The sequence below is a fragment of the Rhinolophus ferrumequinum genome, chromosome 13, assembly GCF_004115265.2.
Source record: "Rhinolophus ferrumequinum isolate MPI-CBG mRhiFer1 chromosome 13, mRhiFer1_v1.p, whole genome shotgun sequence".
Classification (NCBI taxonomy): Eukaryota; Metazoa; Chordata; class Mammalia; order Chiroptera; family Rhinolophidae; genus Rhinolophus; species Rhinolophus ferrumequinum.
Window position 1 is genome coordinate 10,692,944 of NC_046296.1, and position 27,039 is coordinate 10,719,982.

General features: G+C 35.3%; 1 non-coding gene across 1 annotated transcript; it reads left to right on the plus strand.

The window, feature by feature from the left end:
• The first annotated feature begins 6,186 nt into the window (after positions 1–6,186).
• LOC117033488 (U6 spliceosomal RNA) lies at positions 6,187–6,293 on the plus strand. The gene has a single exon (XR_004424885.1). It is a non-coding gene; the product is annotated as a U6 spliceosomal RNA (small nuclear RNA).
• The last annotated feature ends 20,746 nt before the right edge of the window (positions 6,294–27,039 follow it).

Genomic DNA, 27,039 nt, shown 5'->3' on the forward strand with positions numbered 1-27,039 from the left:
ATTAAAGCAAAACAAAAGCAATAAGAATTGGTGTATAGATATCAAGAAATAATAGTTCTAAAAGAAGATAGAAACACAGGAGCTATTTTAGATTATAAGAAACTAAATGAGATTCCTGGTGAAGATGGAGGAGTAGGTAAATGCTGTACTCGCATCCTCTCATGAGCACATCAAAATTACATCTAAATTACAGAACAACTATCGTTGAGAATCACCCAAAGCCTATCAGAACAGAAGTCCTATAACTAAGGACATACAGAAGAAGCCACATTGAGACTGGTAGGAGGGGTGCAGACACGGAACATGCTGGTCCCCATGTCCATGTGTGATGGTTAAAAATCGAGAGGGGTATCTCAGCGGCAGAGGTCCCCATGAGGAACAAAGGGTCTCAGCCACAGACCAGGCTCCCCATCCCAGGGTTCCAGTGCCAGGAAGAGAAATCCCCATAATTTCTGGCTGTGAAAACCAGCAGAGAGTGTGGCTGACTAAGACTGAAGTCCCAAGCGCTCCTCTTAAAAAGCCCTCTCACAAACTTACTTGCTGATGAACTCACTTTCTCTGGGCTCCAGTGCTGAGGACAGCAGCTCAAAAGGCACCAGCGACATACAGGGAAGAACTGGATTATCTGGCTAAGGGTGAGGACTGGAGCAGCTGCTTTCCCAGACAGAAGTACTGGCAGAGGCCACTGTTTCTTTGTTGAGCCCTCCACCTACCCAGTGACCACCATCTCTGAGTCTGCATCAACTTGGCTAACACTGTTCACCTCACCCTGGTAATTCCCTGAGACCCTGTTCTACCCAACTCGTGGGCCCACCAAGCAGCTTCCAGTGGCTTTTCCACTCAGGTGGCCTGTTTTGGCTCATGCTGTGGCCTTTCCTAAAGAACCTTTTCTCAAAGGTCCATAAACCTCCAAAAAATAGCAACTGGCCTCAGTGTGCCCTGTACCACTTACTAAGCAGCCCCAAGCTTGGCAGTCATGGCAGCTGGCCTTGGTTCACAAATTGGTCTCTTTCAGGCACATCTAATCCCAGCATGCACGAAAGATATCTGCAGATTGCTTTGTGGCTCATGCCAGGTGGTCCTGGGCAGGGCACAGGCTGAGGTTAAAGTTGGCCTGAGGCAGGGCCCCTCTCATGAGATTCCAGGGGTCGGCAAACCTGGTGTCCTGCTTCAGACTGCACTGGAGTACCACCAAGCCACCTTAACATACAACACACCCAAAGGGCAGAAGAGGCAGGCATCAGATCCTGCTAAAGTGAATACTGCTCTATAGAATAAGCCCCTGTATTACAGTTCCTCCACCATAGTCTTGGCCATTCCTCACATTCAATAAGTCTGAGGGTCAATCCCTCTCATTAACATGCAAACTGGAACCAAGGCTCAACGACAACAGGAAGGCAAACACAATCCAGAAAAGGGACACACCTGCAGCAGCTGGCTCAGATGCCCCTGGGCTCCAAGTGATATCACTCTACTGAGAACAGGAGACACAACAGTTCTATGTCTAATACATGGAAACAAACACAAAGAGGCAGTCAAAATGGGGATACAAAGAAACAGACTCCAAATTAAAGAACAGAACAAAGCTTCAGAAAAATAACTAAACAAAATGGAGACAAGCAATCTACTATATGCACAGTTCAAACCACTGGTTATTAGGATGCCTAATGATCTCAGGAAGGACTTCAACAAAAAGATAAGAAACATAGAAATGGAGATAGAAACATAAGAAAAGAAATAGTCAGAAATGATGAATACAATAACTGAAGTGAAGAATATATTAGAGGGAATAGAGTAGATTAGATGAAGCAGAGGTTCGAATCAGCAACTTGGAAAATAAGGTAACAGAGAACACATAGAACAGCAAAAAGAAAAAAATAATCCAAAAATTTGAGGATAGTTTAAGAGGCTTCTGGGACAACAGCAAGCATACCAACATTTACATCATAGGGGTGACAGAAAGAGAAGAGTGAGAACAAGAAATTTAAAACTTATTTGAAGAAATAATGATGGAAAACTTTCCTCACCTGGTGAAGGAAATAGACATAAAGTTCAAGAAGCACAGATAGTCCCAAACAACATGAACCCAAACAGGCCCACACCAAACACACTGTAATTAAAATGCCAAAGGTGAAAAACAGAGAGATAATCTTTGAAGCAGCAAGAGAATGGTAGTTAGTTACCTACAAGGAAGTTCCCTTAAGATTATCAAGATTTTTCAACAGAAACTTTGCAGACCAGAAGGGATCGGCATGAAATATTCAAAGTGATGAAAAGCAAGCGCTAGCAACCAAGCTGGTGCTACCCAACAAAGCTGACATTAAAACTGAAGGGGAGATAAAGAGTTTCTCAGACAAGAAAAAGCTAAAGAATTCACCACCACCAAACCAGTGTTATAAGAAATGTTAAAGGAACTTCTTTAAGAAGAAGAAAAAAGATAAAAAATATGAATAATAAAATGGCAATAACTACATATCTATCAACAATTACTTTAAAGGTAAGTGGATTAAATGCACCAATCAATAGATATAGGATGCCTGAATGGATAAGAAAACAATACCCGTACATATGCCTCTTACAAGAGATACACACAGATGGAAAGTAAAGGGATGGATGAGTGGCCAGTTAGCTCAGTTGGTTAGGGCATGGTGCTAATAACACCAAGGTTGCTGGTTCGATCCCCGCATGGGCCACTGGGAGCTGTGCCCTCCTTAAAAAGAGAGTAAAGTGATGAAAAAAGATACTTCATGAAAATGAAAATAAAATAAAAAATCTGTGGTAGCACTACTTACACCAGGCAAAACAGACTTTAAAACAAAGCTGTAACAAGAGACCAAGAAGGACCCAGTAACTGCACTTCTATTTATTTATCTGAAATCCAAAACACTGCTTCAAAGTGAGATGTGCATCCATATGTTCATTGCAATGTTATTTACAATAGCCAAGATATGGAGGTGTCCTGGGTGTTCATGAATGGATGAATATAGAGGAGGTGGTACATAAATATAATGGAATATTACTCAGCCATAAAAACGTATGAAATCTTGTCATCTATAAGAACATGGATGGACCTAGAGGACATTGTGCTGAGTGGAGTAAGTCAGACAGAGAAAGACAAATGCAAATGACTTCAATTATATGTGGAAACTAAAGGACAAAATAAAGAAACAAAACAGAAGTGAACTTATAGTTGTTGAGAACATGGCGATCGATGCCATGGGTGCGGGTTTGGGGAGATGGGTTAAAAAGTTGTTGGGATTAAGAAGTACAAATTGTTAGTTATAAAATAATCATGGGGATATAAAACATAGCATAAAGAATATAGTTGATAATATATAATTACTATGTATGGTGTCAGATGGATACTAGAGTTATCAGGGTGACCACCTTGTAAATTATATAAATATGTAATTACTATGTTGTACACCTAAAACTAATATAATATTGTATGCCAACTGTCACTGGAAAATAAAAAGTTAAAAAAAAACCAAACTAAATGGCCACCACAACTACATGATGTACAGTCTTGGATTAGATCAAACTATTGGCTGAATTTGAATATGCACAAAAGATTAGATGATATGGAATTTTTATTGTTTGTTAAGTGTGGGCATGTAATGTTTGACCATGAATGAAAAGTGTTTTAATGTTTAGGACACATGATTAAGCACATAGAATGTCATGATATATATATTTTACTTCACATGTTCTTCAGCATTAAAATTTTAAGGTAATGCAAAGAATATAAGAGGCAGTCTATGGGTGAAGACAGAAAGTAAAACTTTGGATTTTTAGATCAGTAATGATGATTTAATTGAGGATGATTTCTTACTTTTCTAAAAGTTGCTCTATGTTTTTCTAATAAAGGCAAGTGCTTTGAAGCCTTCTGGGAGTGATCACATTGTAAGGACCCTTCAAAGAGTGTCTGAGATTCTTGAAATGCTCCCACAAGTCACATAAATTGCTTCTACCTATTAACCCACGCAAATGTGTACAGTAGTTAGAGTGGCTAATTATCTCAGTTTACTGGGAATATCTTGGCCTTAACACTAAAAATTCTATATCCTGAGAAACCCGCAGGTAGACAATAAATTCCAAGAGGAAGAAATTATATGAGAAACCTTGACCCTTTTAAGTAATCAAATGTATGAATCATTTATATTTATGAACTTTTGTTCCATAAATGAGCTCTGTGTTCATAATTATTTCCATGGCCAATACATCTCTCATTATTAATTCTCTCATTTTTCTATTTTTTAATGCCTAATTTTCTGTTGTTTTTTTTTCTAATTATTTTCTCCACTAAAGAAATCTGATTTTCCTGATCACTTATGTAAATTATGGCTTAAGTCTTTCTACATATACATCTGCTTTACAATATAAACTGAATATTGCAAATATCCCCTAAAACCAAAAAGTTAAATGAATACTTAAAATGCAAAGTGTATCTCTTAATATTATCTCATGTACAGTAGAATCCTAAAATTTTTAACTTTAGTGAAAACCTATATTAATTTTATATTTTATTACTTTTATTAAATGAGGATTCATATGCAAATTAACATTATAAAGCCAAATTTTAGAGGGAGCTGATTCATTTTATGAGGGGAAAACTGCTAAATAAATGTATTTTATACAAATTCTAACAATGACACACTGATTACAATATTCTTTATACTTTCATTAAGTTAGATCCAACAGTATTTCTACATGGCAACACAATGTTAGTATTTTAACTAGCAAGTAATAAAATTAATATAAGGCATATGAAAACGTTTTATAAGCACAAGAATATTGTGCACATGGTGGTTAGATTTCCTCCCCTAAAAAAATACTGTAAGTCTTACTTTTTACTTAATTAAGTCTCAATTTTCAAATAAGTTAGAATTTACTACAGAAGTATATGTTAATTCTATTTGTGACGTATCTCAATTACAACTGTTTCATCTTGAAAATTCAGTCTTTTCTCTGTCACTGTATTTAAGTTTGCACCAGCATTATCTTCAGTAATATAAAGTAATCCATTTTGGCTTGAAAGATGATGTTTTTCATTGATTTTCCTTTAGCACTAAAAAGAATTTATGTCTGTGTACATCTCTTTTAATAATATTATAACAGTAAATATAATTAAAAAACAAACTAACTCTTCTTCTTCTATGCTATCTTCTATTGCTCATAAAATGGTAAAACATATTCATTATTGAGTTCCCAACATAAGGAAGTTGTTAGCATTTATATGCTTGTCTTTCTTTTTGATCTCCTCTGTTGTTGTTTTTTTTGTGTGTTGTTTTTTGATATTTGCTTATCTGTTTCTACATATGGAAGATAGAAAGCTTCATGGAGTAGCAATGGAAATTTATATAAAAAATAATCCCATTAAAGCTATTTCTAGAAATTTAATAGACACAGCCATTTTTATTGACTTCAGATATTCCTCTGTTTGGACCCAATAAAGAAAAAAATACGTGATTATTACACAATAAGAGACTATGTTCCCAGATCCACCCAGTCATAGGATGGAGTGGGCATACATATAATTTATCTTATTATGGCAATAATTCATTTAAAATTGGATTTGAACAGATATAGAAAAGATAAGCAAATTACACGATGAGGAAGTCCAGACTCCCATGCCATCTATCTCAGTTGACCTGTTATCTCTCCTCCAATTTATGCTTGTTGCTTGATATGTAGTTCCTTCATGCGAGAGCAAAGGTTACAAGACTGGTTCATAACTAATCAGAGTAATATGTTGACAGTAGCTGGGAAAGATCTACTGAATCACCATCCGAATCAAGGGTGGCCCTAAACAAAATGATGAACTAAAACCCATTATATGGTGGCAGAGGAGATCTAAGGTATATCTATACCCTGAACTTTGAGTTGTGGAAAATGGCTGCATTATTTAGTTAGAGGCCTAAAAGAAACAAGATTGCAAAATTCAGAAGAAGTTTCTCTGAAGAACAGGTATCCAGATGAACCTATGAAATTAAATACAAAAAATGCAACTTTTTTTGTCTCATCTTAATGGTCAACAGATTTTTCACCACAGATAAGTTCCTCAAAAACTGCACGAGGCATGGATAACTCATCTGATAGGTGTCAATTTGACTCTTTCTTTGATTGTCCCAGTACTTATACAGTATGCCTATGGACAGAGTAACCATTAAGAAATGACTGAGATGTGTGCTCGCTTCGGCAGCACATATACTAAAATTGGAACGATACAGAGAAGATTAGCATGGCCCCTGTGCAAGGATGACACGCAAATTCGTGAAGTGTTCCATATTAAAAAAAAAAAATGACTGAGATGTATGCATGAGCCGCCAAACAGGGCCGTTCCTACTCTAAAGATGTACTAGCTACCACCATTGTTGAATATCTAGCATGTCAGAAACAGAGCTTAATGCTGAAATGTTAACATGGCATCATTCTTCAGGAATATCACTTATCCAAAGACTGACTTATCAATCCATCAAACTCATCCATTTTGGCAGACATGAAAACTCCACCATACTAGAATCCATATTTGGACTGGCCATTAATGCCTGTGTGAGGTAACTGAAGGATCAAGCTGAAGCTTGATAGCAACCTATACCGATACCTAAAGGTTTACAGAATCGTATCCGACACAGTATTACCTCTGACTTTTACAGGAAAGGAGATATGACAATGAGCTTATAATCATGGTTTTCACTGGGTATACCATGTGCTCCACCATCAAGAATTAGCCATCCTGACTGAAGAGGACTGCTGCTGTTAGAATGAAGTGGAGAAGGCTTAATTAATGCACCAGGCTGACAAGACCTTGTGGAACTGGGAACTGTCTTCTAGGACATAGTTTATGTACTGAATCAATGATTTATATAGAGTTCAGTGTCCCCAATTAATTATACCCATACAGCAATCAAGGAGTTGAAGTGGGATCAGCATCTCACACAATCACTCCCATTTATCCACTTGACGAAATCTAGTGAAGGAAATTTGCACTTCTCATTCTCAAAATTATAGGTCCTGTGAGGTATCCTGCTTCCTGTGGGGATGGGGAGAGGGTAGGTGGGTGGGCGGAACTGTGTTTTTATCAGGGAATATGTATCCACTAAACTTCAATCTGGGATTACCATATTGCTATTTTGGGCTTTTTTATTGAGGAACTAGAAAGCAAAGAAAAGAGTTATACTACTAATAATCCACTGTTATTATGTCAAGGGTGATGGTGGGACTATGTTTGCCCCAGGGGATCCCACAGGCTTTCTTTTGGTGCTTCAGTGTCCAATATTACATGAAAATCGATCCATTTCATCAATCATATTCACAAGGACAAAGCAGCTAAGTATACATACCACTAGGGACTCAATATGGACAATCCCTCCAAGTAAGAAATCCACATCAGCCAATGTGATGGCCAAGGGTGAGGAAAATCTAAAGCAGATATGAAAGGAGAGAGATAGATATAAACTTTGACACCTATATTTTCCTCAGCTTTTTTAGTTAACTCTTTTTGGAATATTTCAACTGGTGTTGACCTTGAAGGATTAGATACGCATTCTCCTACAAATGAGGTAAACTTTCTTTTCTACATGATCCATCTGTACAAAACTGGCATAAGCAATTGCTTTTACTAAACTAAGTTATGTGCCATCCAAGATATGCTCAACCTTACCTACTTGCCTAATTTTAGACCATGAATACTGCTTTCCACCAAAATGGTCCTGGAGATGGTTAAAACTGATGTTTCTGCAGCAACTGCTGCCACCGCCAGAGAACAAGGATTTCACCTGTGCAAGGTGACTGATAAGTAGAGATAGCTGTATCTGTGTGCTAGCCAATCTGGATACACAGAGCCCCTAACATCCCCACAATTTTAGGTGAGGGTCCAGGTAACACATCCTGGACGTATATATTGTTAAACACATGAAAGGCTTTAACCAAAAGAGAATGCAGACTAGGAAAAAGCCAGTATATAACTTATTCTCTCTTCTTGCTTTCTTAAATTTTCCTGAGATACAGTAGTTTTATTTGGGCTTGCTGAGAATGTCCTGACATCAATTGCGCTTATTGAGAACTAATGTTCCTTTCCTATATTTGCTCTTCTTATTTCCCTGTCTCACTTTTCTTTAACTTTCACTTTTGCTTCCCTCTGATTGCAAACTCCTGTTGTGATAGCATGGAACATTGTGCCCTAGGTTCTGTTATGTAGGAAACCAGAGATATTTATTTTGTGCTTCCACACTTCTCATATTTTCCCTGAACATTAGTCTTTCAACGCACCAATTTGAATAACATTTGAAATGGCAAAATAAATTAATGCTTGGGACAGGGGCAAAGTTTTAGGTAAAAACTTAGGACTAATTATGAATAAAATTGGGGTTTGGTTAATATCTTCTCTTGACTTTTCTAGGCTTCTTATCTTGGTGCCCAACTTACCCCCAAGTTTGTTACCAAAGTTTTTCTATTAGGAGAAACAGTATCCTACATTTCTGATACTACCACTATCTGATGTAGCATTAACTCATTTTTATTCTTTAATGGTGGTGATGAATTAATTGGATAAAGCTGTATTAAGATAAATTACTAGGTGGCAAGTAAAAAAAGGAAAGTAGCACATTCATATGAAATATATCATACGCTAAAATGGCGTAAAGCAAAAAAAAAAATGCAATTACCATTAATTTATGTGGAAAAATTTTTGACAATTACCAGATCCAAAAAAAGACCCAAATAGTCCCTGGGGAAGGAACTTGTTGGTGCCATTCATCACTCATGGTGTGTGCTGCTTCTATAGTGGCTTGCTGCAAAACAAACTCTAAACACTATTTTCACATTTTGCCCTTTTTTTTTTTTTGGTAAAATTGAAAATCCTCTGAGTTTTGTTATTGCTGTTAACAAAACAGGTACTAATGTAGGTCTTTTGTTAAAGTGAAGTGACATAATGTGAACTTCTGAAAACTGGTGAATACCTGTGTTTGGTAATTATGGGTCTTTATATTGCTTATTTTCAGACAATACACTGTACATCCTATTAAATATATAGTATTGGAACCAGCATTCCACAATGATTCTGAGTATATGCAACTGTGATTGACATTTTATACACTGGAGTGGAATAACAAGTCTCTTCTTTGAAATGATAAATATAGAGATATCAATTTACTTTACTTGATTTTCCTACTTATGCAATGCTCTGTTCAAAAAGCACCAGTTCTGAGGTTTAATCTATGAAGAAATTAAGCCACTCATGTAAGACTGGTAAAGGATTTCTCATTGGCATCAAGGCCCCTCACTCAAACTGTCTCTCACTTCCTCCAACCAATCATCCCCTGGCAGCATCCATGAGTAATATCCATTTCTTTTATAAGGGTTTATTCAATTAATGAAATTTCTAGGGTAACTCTCCTGAATTCATTTCTGGTTTGAGCCTACATTCCCCTTTTCCTGGTATCAGGCTGTCCTATGAGAGCAAAAAACAAATTTTCCTAAACAAAATAAAATATCATGAGGTGGGGTTTACAGGAACAAAAAGGCAGCTGTATTTTATCAGGCAGAGGCATAAACCCCAGTTGATACATGGATATACAACCCATTTGTTTACTATGCTTTAAACAAGTGCTTATTATTAAAATTAATCTTTCTTCTGTAATATCATGCTTTTTCCTCTGAAAACTTGAATATCTTCATAAGGAAGGATTCATTGGTGTTCAATTTGCACAAAGATAGATGTCATGAGAGTAAATAGGACCACTTTTGTACCAGAATTTAAAACCAGGCTTGTGTTATTTAGAAGCAAGGTGGAGAGAATAGCTTCATCTGATAGCCACTGCCAGCCTTTCACTCTTTTTCATGTTTGACCCTAATCCTCGCAAGCTGGAATAAAAACAACATTGGCTGGGTGACAATCTGGGGTTGCTGAAAGGGACAGAGCTACGAAAAAGGACTTCAATGGTATTCCTTATCACTGTCATTTCCCCACCTTGTAGTTAATCCCAAAATTTGGCTCACAGACTTTCTATCTATCTCGGTTCTGCCATCAATTTGAGAGATTTTGTTACAGAAATGGGAATTCTCTTGATCTTATAAACACTGTTTATTTGAACATGACTTAATCTATACACAACTATGGTTGCATACCAAGACTTACCCGCGCAGGAATACCCATATTACCCCAGAATACCTATATTACCTCAGAAATCTTCAACACTATGATTTAGTTTTTATCCACTGAAATTGACACCTTCCATTCTCTCATTCCTGTGCTCCTTTTTTCTTTTTTAAATTACCCGTCCTTTGCTTCTAATCCATCTTTAGTCCTTTTTTGTCCATTGTTTTATTCTATAGACTTGGAGTTTCTTTTGTCTTGTTTTAGACTTATCTGCAATTTGGACATTGTGTTTAGTGAGGCATAATAAAGTATACAGCTGGTTGTAATTAGCAATAATTCAAATGTAATACTATGTGTTTGAAAGAATATGCAAATAAGAACTTTGCTTCATGATTATTAATAAAATTTGGTCAGCATAGTGAATTATTTCACTGAAATCCTAACACAATCCTTAAAGGTAAATGAGTGATTAGTGTAAAACTGTAAAGTTCCCCATCCTTAATTTTAAGATACTTGAATTTTCATTTAACTCATGCAATTTTTGTATCAATTTTGAGTGTATCAAGAGCCCAGAAATGGTAAGATCCACGCCCAATCAGTCCTAGCATCCTCATTACCTTCACCATCTGCTGATTACTATAAATGTTGTACAATTTTATGTATATAAATCAGTATAAATGCCCTGTCCTCAGTATTCGCTAAATCTTCAAAACACAGCTCATTATCCAGCCATGTTCTAAGTGCCCTCTCCTATTTCTATTAGCTGCTATTTCTAACTTTGCCACTTTCTTCAAAATCTTAAAACTGCCAATTACCTATAAAAATGTCAAATATGTTTTTACCGTTTTGCTTTTTTCCTCCCCCTTTTGTCTAGATGTGATCTTTCAGTTATGAGTGTAATTCTACCAATCTCTGCCTTTTCAAGGAGGAGAGTGGTTGAATGATTTCTATGTATCTGGCTCTCTTCTACTTAATGCTTTAAGGAAAGATGTTAAAACTGATTGAAATTCCAAGGAGAAAGCCTGACTAGACTAACTTTACACACACTGCAAATTTTGGCCAGAGAAGGCAATACACTGTGACTGAAGGTTTTACCCAAGTCACATGTAATCTCCTAAAGCAAAATTAGTCTTGCTGCCAGAAGAAAGGAAAAAGAAGGTTGACTCATAGTTAGAAATCTTTTCCCTTCACTAGTTTAAAGGGGAATTCACTCATGTTTTCTTCTAGCACTTGGATGGTTTTATTTTTTATATTTACACTCATATCATTTACCAAATGTGGATTTGAGAGATTAATTGGGATATGTCTGAAACCAAAAGTTTATATATCATTTCAGTAGCATGTTTCTAGTTTGATTATAGATCATACTGCTTTACTTATGGGTATTTATTTTTACTTCTCTATCCACTTCTTCTACAGGTTGTTTTCCCTCATAGTGTTAAAAAAATATAAAGCATCAATAGCACCTTTAAAAAAAATAATAGCTCTGATTGGACCCATATCTACATCCCAAAGTGATCTTATGTCACAGAGTAGTATTTTGAAATTCATTCTAGTCTAAATTCATTCTAGTCTCTTTTTCTCTCACAATACAAGACAAAGCTGAGTCTGCCCTCACTACCCTAATAATACTGCTCTAACCATAATCATTGGGTAAGAAATTAAATCTCTTGACCACTCCTTATTTTGAAGTCATTAGAAACATGGGCTTTCAAGTCTTAAAGTAGTGGCTATGAAACTTGGGAAAAGGAATTTACCTTCCTTGGGCTTTTATTTCTTCATTAATAAAATGGTGATGATGATAACAGCTATCTTGACATTCATGATCTTCAAACTCTATTTTATTACAGTCAACCAAAGAGCTGGAGCTTTAACCAGAATTATTTGTTGTTGATCTGCACCAGTGATTCCCACATATTTTTTTCCATGTACTTGTAATGCTTAAGAAAACATTCTGGGGACCACCATATGATTACCAACTTTGAATTTTGAAAGGTAAGGACATTTTTAAGACCATATTTTCCATGATGTATTATTGATGTGCCATTAAAAAAGAATATTTTGACTGGAAAAACAAAAGGCAATATATAATAAATTAAAGTGTTTTATATAGAAAAAACTTAGCTTTCATAATCTCTTATGAATGGATTAATTCAGCTTTATGAATAAATTATCACATATAGATAAAAGTGCCTGTGTTTGGCCCTGGATTGTAGATGCGCTATGCTTTTCCAGCCCTGTGCCTGAGCTACATTGTTCCCTTTACTAGATTTGTCCACTTCTTGCCTGACCAGTTTCAGTACTACTTTGGCTTTAAGGACCATAAAACAACATCATTTGAAGCTATGATGTTTGACAATGAAGATGAATCTCATCTTAAAATCTTTTTTCTTACTCCCAATCAGAATGAAATATAAAATCAATCTAGAAAAATCTTTGGGGAAATAGTTTCCCTATTTGCAATTGAGGCAACTGAGGCCCTGAGAAGTAACATGACTTATAAGAGGTCATGCATTGTAAGAGTAGCAAAAATCGGCCTAATGGTCAGTGTTTTTGTTATGTCCAGTTACCTGTGATTATCCCATTTTAGGCTAAGAAACAGGACAAAGTCACTCAGGTACGAGGAAGCAGATCATCCCTCACTATGTTAGACCATATTCACTTAACCACTGCCACACAACCTTCAGAGATGAGGATTTACTTAGTATACCAATGTATTATATTTAAGAAGAGATGAGAGGATTCCATTGGTAATGATATGTAATCACAGATTCCTCTCATTGCTCCAGGGTTTGAAGAGGATGCTACCAATATAAATGAATATTTGGAAAAATGGGTGAAGTTATAAAGTGCTGAAGTGATGTCACTTTCATGACAGTGTATTTTATACAGCTCGCCTCTAAATGCTTCTCTGAAAGGAGGAAGAGCAATGCATAGGTGATGGGTCAGCATACTGGAGTGCAAGAGAGGATGGCTCAGAAGGAGACAGTGTAAGTGGGGAACACTGCTAGTTGCCAGTGGGATGAATACTAATGGCATAATCTTTCTGAGGCTTCCACTCTGTCATCAAAATTTAAATGTCTAAATCTTCCAAATATACTCTACAATCCTCACCAGTAATATCATGGTCTATTTTTAGGCTGTGAAGATTATACTCATTTTTAACCTGGAGATATGAAAATAGTTTCTCCTTCATCAACTGTGAACACTATGATTCAATTACCACTAAATGGAAATTTGGAGCAGGAAAGTCTTTTGATTTTGGTGCCTTATCTGATTCAGAAAACAAATGAGTTGAATCTCTTTCATTCCTGTTGGTACAGGATAAAGATAAATTTTAAAACAAACAAACAAAAAAACAAAACCAAATAAACAAAAAAAACTTTCTTTAAATGTAAGTGGATTAAATGCTTTAATCAAAAGACAAAGCATGGCTGAAGGATAAGAACAAACTCTTATGCATGCTACCTACCAGAATTACCAGATCAAAAGATACATACAGAGTGAAAGTAAGAAGATGGAAAAATTATTTTATAAAAATGGAATTGAAAAATACAAAGCTGAAGTAGCAATACTTATACCACACAAAATAGACTTTAAAACAAAGGGTCTAACAACATACAAAGAAGGACCCAGTGATCCTACTTCTGGGTATCTGAAGAAACCCAAAACACTATTTGAAGGGATATGTGCATCCATATGTTCATTGCAGCATTGTTTACAATGGCCAAGATATGGAGGCAGCCTGGGTGTCCCTGAATGGATGAATGGATAAAGAAGAGGTGGTACATGTATAGAATGGAATATTACCCAATAATAAAAATGAATGAAATATTTTAATCTGCAACAACACTGATGGACCTAGAGGGTATTGTGCTGAATGGAGTAAGTCAGGCCGAGAAATACAAATGTCATATGATTTCATTTATATGTGGAATCTAAAGAACAAAATAAACAAACAGAACAAACTCACAGATACAGAGAACATTTTGATGGTTGCCAGTTGGGACATGGATTAGGAGAATGGGTAAAAAAGGGAAATTGATTAAGAAATACAATTTGGTAGTTATAAAATAATCATGGGGATGTAAAATATAGCGTAGGGAATATATGCAATAATATTGTAATGTGTATTGTATCAGATGAATACTAGGTTTGCTTACTGTTATCAGGGTGCTTACTGCGTAAGCTATAAGAATGTCTAATAACTATGTTATACACCTGATAAGAATATAATATTGTATGTCGTTTGTAATTGAAAAAAAAATTTTTACTCGGCCATAGGAATAGATGAAATACAGCCACTTTGACAACATGGGTGGATCTTGAGATTATCATGCTAAGCAAAATAAGTCAGACAGAAAAGGCAAGAACCATATGATTTCACTTATATGTGAGATATAAAACTGAAAGCAACAGATGAACAAGACAAACAAACAAGCAAAAACTTATAGACACAGACAACAGTTTAGTGATTACCAGAGGCTAAGGGGAGGAGAGGTGGAAGAGGGTAAAGTGAGTCAAATATATGGTGACTGAAGGAGATTTTACTTTGGGTGGTGAACATTCAAAACAATATATATACATGATATATTATACAATTGTACCCTTGAAACCTATCTAATTTTATTAAATGTCACCACAATAAATGTAATAAAATATGAAATTAAATATGCTTAAATGAATAAATTAAACAAACAAACAAATAGACAAACAGATAAATAAATAAGCAAGCCACTCTCTGGCATAAGGTAAGAATCAATTAAATAGTCCCCCGTCCTACATGTATTCCCCTAAACCATGTCATAGTGCTTGAATGCATGATATCTGAGATAACTCCTTCAGTTTTTAACATTTGGAAACAAATTGTTCCAGTCTTTGTTTAGGCATTGGGAAATTTATGTAAGGACATGATCTCCTTGTCTTTCACAAGAAAAAAAGAAAAGAAAAAGAAGCTCGCTCTTGCCATTAGGATGTGATGGTTTGATTGAAAATTTGATAGCAAAGAGATTTTATACCAAGGACTGTATATCCATCTGTTTTCAGCTATAATAAATTCAAGATAATAAAACCTAGCTGTTAATATGAATTGCAGACCAAAAGAAAACACTCTGTTCCTTCACAAATGTTAGGCACTGGTGAGGGAAAAAAAAGAAAGAAAAAGAACATTTCCAACATTGGGGCATCAAATAAAAACCAGATTCATTAAAAGTTAATGATGTAGGATGCAGATAATGACAAATAGAAGTGGAATTCATAAAGACATATTATCCTTCTGATGCACGGCAAATTGTAATGCATAATTAACACACTTGACAGTTCCAGGGTCTATTTTTATCCCATTGCCTTTAAAACTCAAACCCATTAAAGACTCATGATTGCCAAGCCATGTGTTCTCTACAGTTAGAAACGATTTTTCCATGTGGGGAAACTGCTTGCTAATAAGAACACTTGCTATTTTGCCTTGTAGTGAAGACAGCACTGTTTTGCATAACATAATTCACTCTTTCATTTAGAAACACTGAATGAAGGATAGTGACTTGGAGTGTACTTGGATAAGCAAGGAAAGAAGAGGGCTAAATTTAAGAGACTTACAGCTACTGTGGAAAAAAGGAAAAAAAGTGAAAACATTCTGTGCTGTGCTAGATTGGATAATATTCAAAATTGAGAAAAATGCACCAGTTAACTCAATGTGCCATTTTTACTGAAGAGGAAGTAATGCCTTAAGAGGAGGTAGGGTTTGTTCATTGTTTCATAGTTGGTGAGACTCAGAGTCCAATCTATGTTCTGTGCTCTTTCTACTACATCACGTTTGTTTGACATCTAAGAGTAGAAAGTATAATTTAAAGTTTGATGGCTGAAAGATAAATTGAAAAACTATCTTCTTTTGTGTCAAGAAGCTAACTTGCTCTGGCCACACTGCATTCTGAATTCTTAATGTACTATGATGCACTATTTTTTTCTGGCTCCAGCGTATGGCACCCCAAAGGCAACCTGAAGCTAGCAAGGCAGCATAGTACACTAGAATAAATACTGAGCTGAATGTCAAAAGACCAGATTTTTAGTTCTATGTCTGGAAATAATGCCTGTGAGACTTAACTCTTGATCTCTAGAAATGGAGAGACTGGCCTAGGTAATCTTTTCGCACGTCCCCACACAGAAATTCAAAGGATAAACATGTATACCTTGCATTACACTGAATTAATTTTAGATGTGGCAAAGGAAGCATATTTCAACATGAAATCCTATAGTAAAATTGAGTAAGAAAGGGTGTGAAAGTTTATTTCTAGTAGTAAAAACTCCTAGAATCTATTCCTCCTGTGTCACACAATTACCATGAAATGACATGGAAGCCCTTTAATTCAGCTTGTGATAAATAAGCTGAATACCATATTTGAAATCTGTTGTATAGGCTTAAAGGACTTGCTTTTAAGTCTATATATAAAGTTAGAACATACAAGCTATGATCAGACAATAGGGTGAATGTTTAAAAAAATGTATTACAGTAAAAGACACATTGCCAATTTATCCCTCTCAAAATACTTCCTCTCGCTTCGAACACATTTATGTCATTCTTCTTGCCACTTTCTGAAGCAGTTCTGGAAGTCCTCTTTCGTGAGTGTCTTTAGTTGGACTGTCGTGGCTGCCTCGATGTCCTGAATGGATTCAAAACATCTACCTTTCACGGTCATTTTGACTTTGCGGAAGAGCCAGCAGTTGCAAGGTGCGAGGTCCAGTGAATAAGGTGGATGAGGACACACTGTGAAGTTTTTATTTGACAGAAATTGCCATGTACCAGAAGCGATGTGTGACATGGAGCGCTGTCATGATGGGGGATGGAGTAAAGACACTCACGAAAGAGGACTTCCAGAACTGCTTCAGAAAGTGGCAAAAAGGATGAAACAAGGGAGAGTGTTTTGAGGGGGATTAATGGCAATACGTTTTTTACTGTAATAATGTTTTTACATTTAAACATTCATCATAATTGTGGATCACAACTTGTACTTATTAATTATAAAATTATTTAATTTTATAAGATGTACATTTTGCCCACTCATCTGGCTATTAATAGTTACAATTTTTCATCGCTTCACTTTAAACCTCCACAAAACCTCAAACAGATAAAAAGAAGGATATACATTTACTATTATCACTTTACAGAATTGTTAAATGCCCCCAAATCTGCAGAAGTCATGGCATTTAAGGCACCACATAGAAATCAGGGGAAAATAAACTTCAATAAATTTCACTGTCTCACAGACCCTGACCACTTTCCTTAAAAAAAACGAAAAAAAAAGTTCTAAAAACTTCTGTCACAGAAAACAGCACTTACTTTAGTTAGACATAATCACCAGGGTGATATCCATTTGTCTTTAAATTCCAATAAGAAATATTTCATTTTATTTATTCACTAAGCCAGATGTCATATTTTACTTCTTTATTTGTTTATTGTCTGTCTATGCTACTAAAATGTGAAGCTCATGAGGGTAAAAAAAACAAACAAAAAAAGATTTATTTTTGCTTACTTATCTATCTCCTTCCTTGATAATGGTTTCTGACAGAAACTAAGTTCTCTATATGTATTGAATGAATGAATGAATGAATGAATGAATACCATTTGACCTAAGTCTTATAATAGATAGTCATAGTCAGTGACATCAAATCAGGAAGTTGGCATGTGATCCTTCTTTATGAGACTAAACAACTTCCTAACAGGATTTTTATGAGCTTATTTCTTATTCATATATTCATTCACCATCTTTTATGTGCAAGTCAAAGGAGTTAAGAATTATGGCGAATCATCTGTCTCTTTAAATGCAACATAAAGAGATTAAAGTAGGTAACATATAAAGTATCTTCCCCAAATAACATTGTGTCATTATCTTTTCCCAAAGTTGATACAAATATTTGTGGCAATAAATATGAAAACTATGGGAATAAATATATGATTTTTTAGTAGCTGATCTAACATTCAACCTTGGCAACTCTAGATAAGAACTCTGTAATGAAACCTTTGCCTTCTCCTTAGTTTGAGAATTAGATACTAGAAATAATATATGATACCCATCTGACATTCCTGATTCATGAGCGCATCACAAGGGATTACATATAGGCCAGACATCTGATTTCAAGAAATTAAGTAAGATAACATGACATAGGCAAAGCAAGAGGCCCTGAGTCATATGTAGCTTTCCTTTGTAAAGTGTCGTATATTGTAGTAATCTGTTATACTCATCTGATTTGTGTATACCTTATTAAGCAAATAATATCACAAATTTCACAATAGTTTTCTTGAAAAAAAAGTCATATAGCAGCCATATAACTTTGGTCATGGATCTTTACAAGTGAAAATGAAGTACGAATGAAGTTGCTGAAAAGATGACACTGGACAGTTAAACAGGTAAGGAAGATTTTATTCAAGACTATTGTAACAGAGGTTAAAAATATTGCCATAGGGGAAAAAGATTAAACTCAACTCCACTGAAGCAAAAGATGAAGAAGTTTTTTAAAGCACTTGGGTGAACTAATAGAACAGTACTCGGGGACATTGGGGTCATGGGAGAATGGTCAATGTAATTAGCCCACATCTATTTACTAATTGGTATTTATTGAAGATAGGCTCCTACTATCCCAAAGGAAGTGAGAAATAGGGGCTCTATCTTGATGAGTACATTTCAAAAGGATGGCTCTCAGGTCCTTGACAAAGCCATTCCTGGGTTGTAAAACTGGCAGGAAGCTAGGAGAAGATTTACATCTCAATTGGGCAGAAGAATAATTTACAATTATAAAGTCTCTAAAGTAAATGCTCTAGGAAAGGGACATCAGAGAGAGGCCTATGGTTAGGAAGAAACCTGTCTAAAGTTTAGTCAAGTGGAGGGAAATTTTGGTCAAAGGAAGTAAAAATATAAGTTGTACACACACTGATTTCTTAGAAAACTGAAGCTCAGAAAAGACACTTTCTCAAATCTATACATTAGATAGTGATGAAATAAGAGTTAAAATGGAGGTATTTTTGCCTTCCCAAGTCTAAACTGGGACACTTTCTTGCTGTTATTCTTTCAGTGCTAGTCAATCAGTCATTCTTATGTTTTCTGTGGCAGAGTACATGACCATAATAATGTATGGGATTTTAGGGTTCCAGAAAATTTCACTTTTTCCCTTGATGTAGTTCAGAATCAACTGGTCAATAGATACAGAAGTCGAAGGGAAGGAGGACATACAATGACTTCGATTACTGATAAATGGTCTATCACAATGGCCCTGCTATCAACATGGCAAGGCTTTGGCTGTTAGACTAGGTACTGAGCCTCTGGACCAATGATTATCAGTGTAACCTTAATCCATCAAGGTTCTGAAACTGGCTAAGAAATTGTATTAAACTAAGCTAACTTCTAGTTTGCTCTGTTCTAAAGGATAAAAATATACTTCTTACTCTATCCCCCAAACTTAATTACGTCAAGTAATGCTATCCAAAAGGGTTTAAATAATGATTTGCAAATAGATTAAAAGGCAGCAATGTCTAACAATCAATGTAACATATAAAGGCTCAATTTTAATATAACCCACATCTATTGTCATGTTCTTATTTTTAATTTTATTAAATTTATTGGGGGTGACATTGGTTAGTAAAAGTATATAGTTTTCAAATGGACAATTCTATAATACTTCATCTATCTGTTGCATTGCGTGTTCACCACCCAGAGTCAGTTCTCCTTCCATCACCATATATTTGACCCGCTTTACCATTTTCTACAACCCCTCCGCCCTTATTAGCATATTCTTTTTGAGAAGTTAAAAGTGAAAGCATCAAATTATACTGCAATCTAAAGTTCAAAGAGTTAAAATTCAACTGAATTCTAAATTAAAATTTAAGTTTAGCTTTCCCAATTTATTTTTCTTCTCTTCTTCAGCCAGAACAGTCTCATTCCATTCTTTGTATGGATGTGGTGTTTCTTCAACAGCTTCAGCCTGGGAACTCTTCCACGTGCTTCTTGTAGGTCTTCAGATGCTGAACCAGACTTTCAGAGGTTCTCCTGTTAAAGAGTCTGAAGATATCAGATAGCACTAGAGGTCATAGCTCATGCTAATAGTCAGCCTATAAGATTGCTGCCTCAGGAAAAGTGATGTTCTCAGATTGAACACAGTTGTTGATTCATTAGAGATCCAAGGTAATGATGCCAGAACCAAAGGCATAGAATCAGTGATGCTAAAGGTGACAATTGTCTCGGTTTCAACCTTTTACAAATGCTGGTCAATAGATGATAGCACTCATTAACGTAACATTGCAGTAAGAGAGGAACGTCAAAATTTTGTAGCTTAACAAACTAGTATTTTACGTCATGCTCAAGTAAAGTGGTGCGGGATGAGAAGAGGGAGGTTCCATTCTAAGCAGTGCTATAAGGATACCTCGGATATTTCCTGGCAAGGTTCCCAGATTATTCATACCCATCTGGCCAGAGGGAGAAGAGAGAGAACTGAAGGTCAGGAGGGAGGTTTTGATGGACCAGGTCTGGAAGTGGCATACATGATTTGTGCCCACATTTCATCGGTCATAACATAATCACTGTAGTAAGTTAACTAATGAGGAAGCTTGGAAAACTGCAAAGTTATTTCTCTTCCAGGAAAAAAAAAAAAAAAGATTGTCTCTACGGGGTGTCAATTTATACCAAAATGACCTATGAGGTTAAATTCAAGTAGGATATAGCTTTCATCTGAAAGCTAACCATGACAACATGATTGACCACATCTGAGGGGGTGGTGGGAGGGGACCCACCTAAGTATATTGTTTCAGAGAGTGACATTTCAGTATTTCTGTAAACTTTAGAAATTGGCTGGGGTAGCAACCTAATGCACTGGGTCTTATTCTGGTGTCACTCTTTCCAAATTCGTGTATTCAAAAACTTCTGTTTCTCCTGTGAACTCACACTTTTTGGTGCTCTGATGTTGTCTTGAACGTGAGCTATGACTAACAACAAAACTCCGACCTTTGCATTTGAGCAGGGATTTTCCTGTGAGACAGTGGTTGTTATCATTAGTCTTTCAATGGAGTTTCTTATGCCTGTAAAATCTGCTTCTTGGAGAGGAAACCCACTCATTCCTATATATGCTTCTTTTAGAGAATGACCTTCAACACGTATATGAACTGGAGCTCCTATTGATGCTTCTGAAGTACTTGTTCTTAGTGGTCTGTGGAGGTCCCAACTCGATGCATTATTCTCTTGGGAGCACGGCTTTTTCTGAGATATCAAGTGTTCCTGAACTTAAATATGCATTTTTGTGACATTTAATTTTTTTAACCGAATTAGTGCAATACTCCAACAACATTCTCTCTTCCTATGATGTTCCAATATCCCTTTCAGAAAATTATTTGATATCCTACTCCTTTGATCTACTTCTTAAATTAGCTCCATTTTCTTCTACCACAATTTTGGCTTGCACTATTTTCCAGAATTGAGCCATTATTTCTTTTTGTATCCTTTGCTTTCTGAATAAGATAACATTTTTGTTCTCTAACATCCTCCTTTAGATTTTGTCTTAGGGTCTCTCAGAGAATAAGAGTCATGGAAATGAAAAGCCCTAGGTCTACCAAAACTAAGCAGTGATTAAAAAAAATATATATATCCCATCTACTTTCAACTTCTTCAGTTGAATAATGAATGCCACCTAGGAAATTATCCTATCAGACCAATAGGTAAACCAAATAAGTTTGGCCTCAATCTGATATAAACTCACCTCATCTTGACTCAGGTCATAATTTCTGTTCTTATTACCTCAAGACAGAAGAAATACCTGGAGTTTATCTTATAAAAGAGTATTTGAATCTTAACCAATGCCCCTTTGAATATGTTCTATAAATATTCCTGGTGTTCCTCTTAAATGTGTCCAGATTATCTAACTACTTCTAGGCATTTGTGGTAAAGTTGAGTCAAAATGCCAAATCTTGCAAATTAATTTTCCAAAGTTCAAGGGATTATCCTACCTACTCTTACTGTAGAATCCTAGATGTATAATTAAGATCATTTTGCACTTTTGTTTATTAATTGGTCAAGCACATGTGTAAACAGTAAGGCCTACCTTGCAGAGCTCTTGACTGGAGGAGGCTGAGGTAAGCTGGTAAGTTTCCTGATCATTTGGAATCAAAGTCACATACTTAATTATTATGTGACTTAGTTCACTATAGTTTTCTTGGTAAATGCAACGTGTGCACCTGGGTATCACTGATGGTGTCCTTCACTAGCCCTGCAGGAAGAATTAAACATGCTCATTTTTGTCGCCTCCCTGAACTCTAAACACGTATCTATCACAGCATTTGTAATAAGTTATTACATTTATTTGTGGTCATTCCTTTTTTCTGGTATCTTTGCTATCAATGTTAAAATTACCTAAGGTTAATATTAGATAGTATTAAATGATTTTTTTACTAACTCACTTTTATAAAAAGCAAAATAAACCGAACATGTTGAGCCCATGATTATTATATATTATGTAATATGTTAATATGCAATATTTTATATTACATTATTATATAATTATTGTATATTATTATATAATCTACACTAATAAGTTATATGTAATATATTATGTAATATAGTTTTGTTATATATATATATATGATACGTGCTTTTATTAGGTTTTAGATAAAAAGAAAACATGAGCATGTGTCATAGTCTTGATTTGGGTAGAAACTGTTTAATTCTATCCTAGTGCCCACACTTACTTTCTCTAGCCCTTTGCAGTGAATACCTGAAAGAAGGAAATGGACTGTTGACTTTCGCTTATTTCATGTCATTTTTCCTGATGGCAGGTGACAGAGGTACCTTGTAAGGAAGTTAAAAGTCAGATGAAAACCTACACCCTCCTTCACTAGAAGAACACATAAAGGAATATGGGGGGTAGCACAGCAGCTAGAATTGCTGATGCTGTCCAATGGCAGACTCTCTTCCAGGAGACTTTCCAGCCAAGGCTGGGGGAATATCAACAGCCTCAGGTACAACAGCCAGTGGGCTGGAAGCAGATTTCTTGGTAATGACTTGTGAATCAGGAGCTCCGAGAATGAGATTGCCTGTGTCTTGCCTACCTTATTTCCAAGGAGAGAGAATAGAATGTTTTCCTCATTGTTCTGTTCCCTGGCCAGAGTTCCTTGTTTAACAGACTGGCAGTCCAGAAACACAATAATCCTGGCTAAGTAACTTTGTTGCTTGCTTCAGTAATTTCCTCCCATTATTGGGTCTCGAATGCTACATTAAATAGATTTTGTTTTCATGTTGGCTTAGTGCAGATCCCTTGAACGTTGAGGGTAAGACCCAGGCCTATAGTTGAATTAATTCCCAAAGAAACATGATTAAACGCTCTTGAACCTTTCCTTTTTCCACTGGTCAGGGTTACTGATAATTAGTATGCACTGGACCTGACTACTATGATACCTTTTTATTCAGAGAGAAACCAGGGACTCACAATCTTTCTCTCTATAATGATGACCAAAAATAAAACGTTTACTTTGTTCCCCTTCTTGGATAACATCTATTTTCCCACCGTGTCCATTAGATCACATCAGATCACTGCTTTTCATAGTTACTGGTAGTGCTGCTGGTTTGTTTAAGTGATATGCAGAATTGGCCATCTGTCTTTAAGTTATTATGCACTTTCTTCATTGATCTAGGTTTACATTTTTAACAAAATATTAGCAACTGCAAATCCATAAACAAAAAATCTGGAACCTGGATAACAATCTACATCTAACCACCTGATCCCTTGTATTTATCCATTTTTCTGTCCCACACCTTAAATTAACTATTACCTGGGATACTATCCTTGTTATAACTTTTATATATATTAGATAGATAGATAGATAGATAGATAGATAGATAGATAGATAGATATAGATAGATAGATGATAGATAAATTTTTCAAAGTATAATCTGTTTAAGGATGTTTTTTAAAAAAGTATAAACATATATGAATATATATGTACATGTCTTTTAAAGCTATAATATATTTTAATGGAAAACGTTCTTAAATTTTGGGTATTGTGCTTTATGCATTTTTTTGGATTTATTTATTTCAGTGAATATTGTATTGCTAAGATTTAGGTATATGATGTGGGTCTTTGTAATTCATTCATTGTGAGTGTTGTACAATATTGCATTATGTGAATATACTTTAATTTATTTACTCTCTCTTTGGTAAGCATTTGGATTATATGGTAGACAGCATTTAAGATGGCCCCCAATGATGCCTGTACCATGGTATTCACATGACTATGTGTGAATATGACTGTGGACTTGCATCTCACAAATACAATATAGCAAAAGTGACAGGATATTATTTCTAAGAATAGGTTATAAAAAGGTTGTGACTTATTTCTTGCTTCTTTTTCAGAGCCCTCACTCTAAGGGAGACAAGCTACTATATTGTGAGTTGCCCTATGGAAAAGCTCACATGATAAGCAACTAATGTTTCCAGCCAACAACTAGTGAGGAACTAAGAACTGTCAACAGTCAGATAAGTGAGACTGGAAGCCAACAGCACTCTAGCTGAGCCTTAAAATGACTGCTGGCCACGGGGTTTGAAAATTAATCTGGGGAACGTAATTTAGTGGTTACCAGAGGGTAAGGGGGTTGGGTGGTGGGAGATGAGGGTAAGGGGGATCAAATATATGGTGATGGAAGGGGAACTGACTCTGGGTGGTGAACACACAGTGTAATTTATGGATGATGTGATACAGAATTGCACACCTGAAATCTATGTAATTTTACTAACAATTGTCACCCCAATAAATTTAAAAAATAAAATTAAAAAAAAAAACTCTAAAAAAAAAAAAAAGTGACTGCAGCTTTAACCATCACTTTGATTGCCACTGTTTGAGAGCCCCTGAGCCAGAGGCATTCTGACTCTGTGAGATAATAAATATGGTTTGTTTTCCAGTATTACAAGAAATGTTAAGGGGATTTCTTTAAGAAGAAAAAAAGATAAAAATTATGAATAATAAAATGGTAGTAACTACATACCTACCAAGAATTTATTTAAATGTAATCCATTTAAGTAGATTAAATGTTCGAATCAAAAGACATGGAGTGGATGAATGGATAAGAGCAAGAGACCCTTACATATGCTGCCTACAAGAGACTCACTTCAGATGGAAAGACACACATAGACTGAAAGTAAAGGGATAGAAAAAGATATTTCATGAAAATGGAAATGCAAAGAAAATATATGGAGTAGCAATATTTACACCAGATAAAATAAACTTTAAAACAAAGGCTATAACAAGAGACAAAGAAGGACCCAGTAATCCCACTTCTGGGTATTTATCTGAAGAAACCCAAAACACTTCTTCAAAGGGACATGTGCATCCATATGTTCATTGCAGCATTATTTATAATGACCAAGATATGGAGGTAACATGGGTGTCCATAAATGGATGAATGGATAAAAAAAAGAGGTGGTACATATATCTCGGAATAATATATACAATGGAATAAAAAAGAATGAAATCTTTCCATCTGCAACAATATAGATGGACCTAGAGCGTATTTTGCTGAATGGAGTAAGTCAGATAGAGAAAGAAAAACACCATATGATTTCACTTATATGTGGAACCTAAAGAACAGAATACATGAACAAACAAAACAGAAATGAATTCATAGATACAGAGAATATTTTGATGGTTGCCAGATGGGAGGGGAGTTGGGGGGAATGAGTGAAAAGAGGGAAGAGATTAAGAAGTAAAAATTGGTGGTTACGAAATAGTCATGGGAGTATAAAGTATAGCATAAGGATATAGTCAATACTGTTGTAATAACTATGTATGGTATCAGATGAGTACTAGATTTATCAGCACGATCACTTTGTAAGTTTTATAAATATCTATTCACTACTTTGTACACCTGAAATTAATACAATATTGTATGTGAACTATACTTGAAAAATTAAAACAAATATTTTAAAAAATAAATAAACATGGTTTGTTTTATGTCATGATATTTTGGGGCAATTTGTGACATAACAATAGATAATTAACATGGGTTGATTTGTAGTTCTGTCTATTGTGAACAGTAATATTATGAATATTCTTGCACCTGTCTCATTTTCTCCTTTTGGGCCATTATAAGAGATTATTTAGTGAAATATAGCAAAGAGGGAAATTGATGGTTCATGTAGTATATAGAAAAGTTAACCACAGGAGACAGTACTGTGCACTTTCCAGAAGAGTTACATAAACTTATAGTCTCAGTAAAAATATATAACTTACACAATATGGCCACATCATTTAAATTTTCTGCATGTAATGAATATCAAATTGTATCTCTTTATTGTCTTGATATGCATTCCCTACTTACTGATGGTGTTTAATATTTTGCCTTATGTTTATATTTGTTTCTTCTGTCAAACGTTTATTTATGTCTTTTCCCATTATCTACTTGTTAAATGAGCTTTTCTTATTTATTTGTAAGACTTATGAATAGCTTGCTGATAACCAATCCTTTGTTAATTATGGGTTTCAAAAATATCTTTTCTGATGTTTTTTATTATATTTCTACTTTCCTTAATGTACCCTTAGATGAATAAGAATGGCTATTTTCTGTTTTTTCTTTCACAGTCCGTACCTTTATGTCCTGTTTAAGAGATGATTACACATTCCAAGTTGTAAAACACATTAACCTTGATTTTCTAATGAGAGTCACACGTTTATTTTTAACAATGAATTCCTTTATTCTCTGAGGAAGGGATCTAATTTCACATTATTTAAATATAAATAGGAAGATTTTTATAACTCCATTTTATTAAAAAGAACCTTATTTCCTCACTGATTTTACATGCCCTTTTGTCCATATACCAAAATTCTATCCCTATATGGGCTTGGTTTGGGACACTTATTTTATCGAACTTATCAACTTATTGATAGATGCACTAATACCACAATTAATATGTCTAAAGAA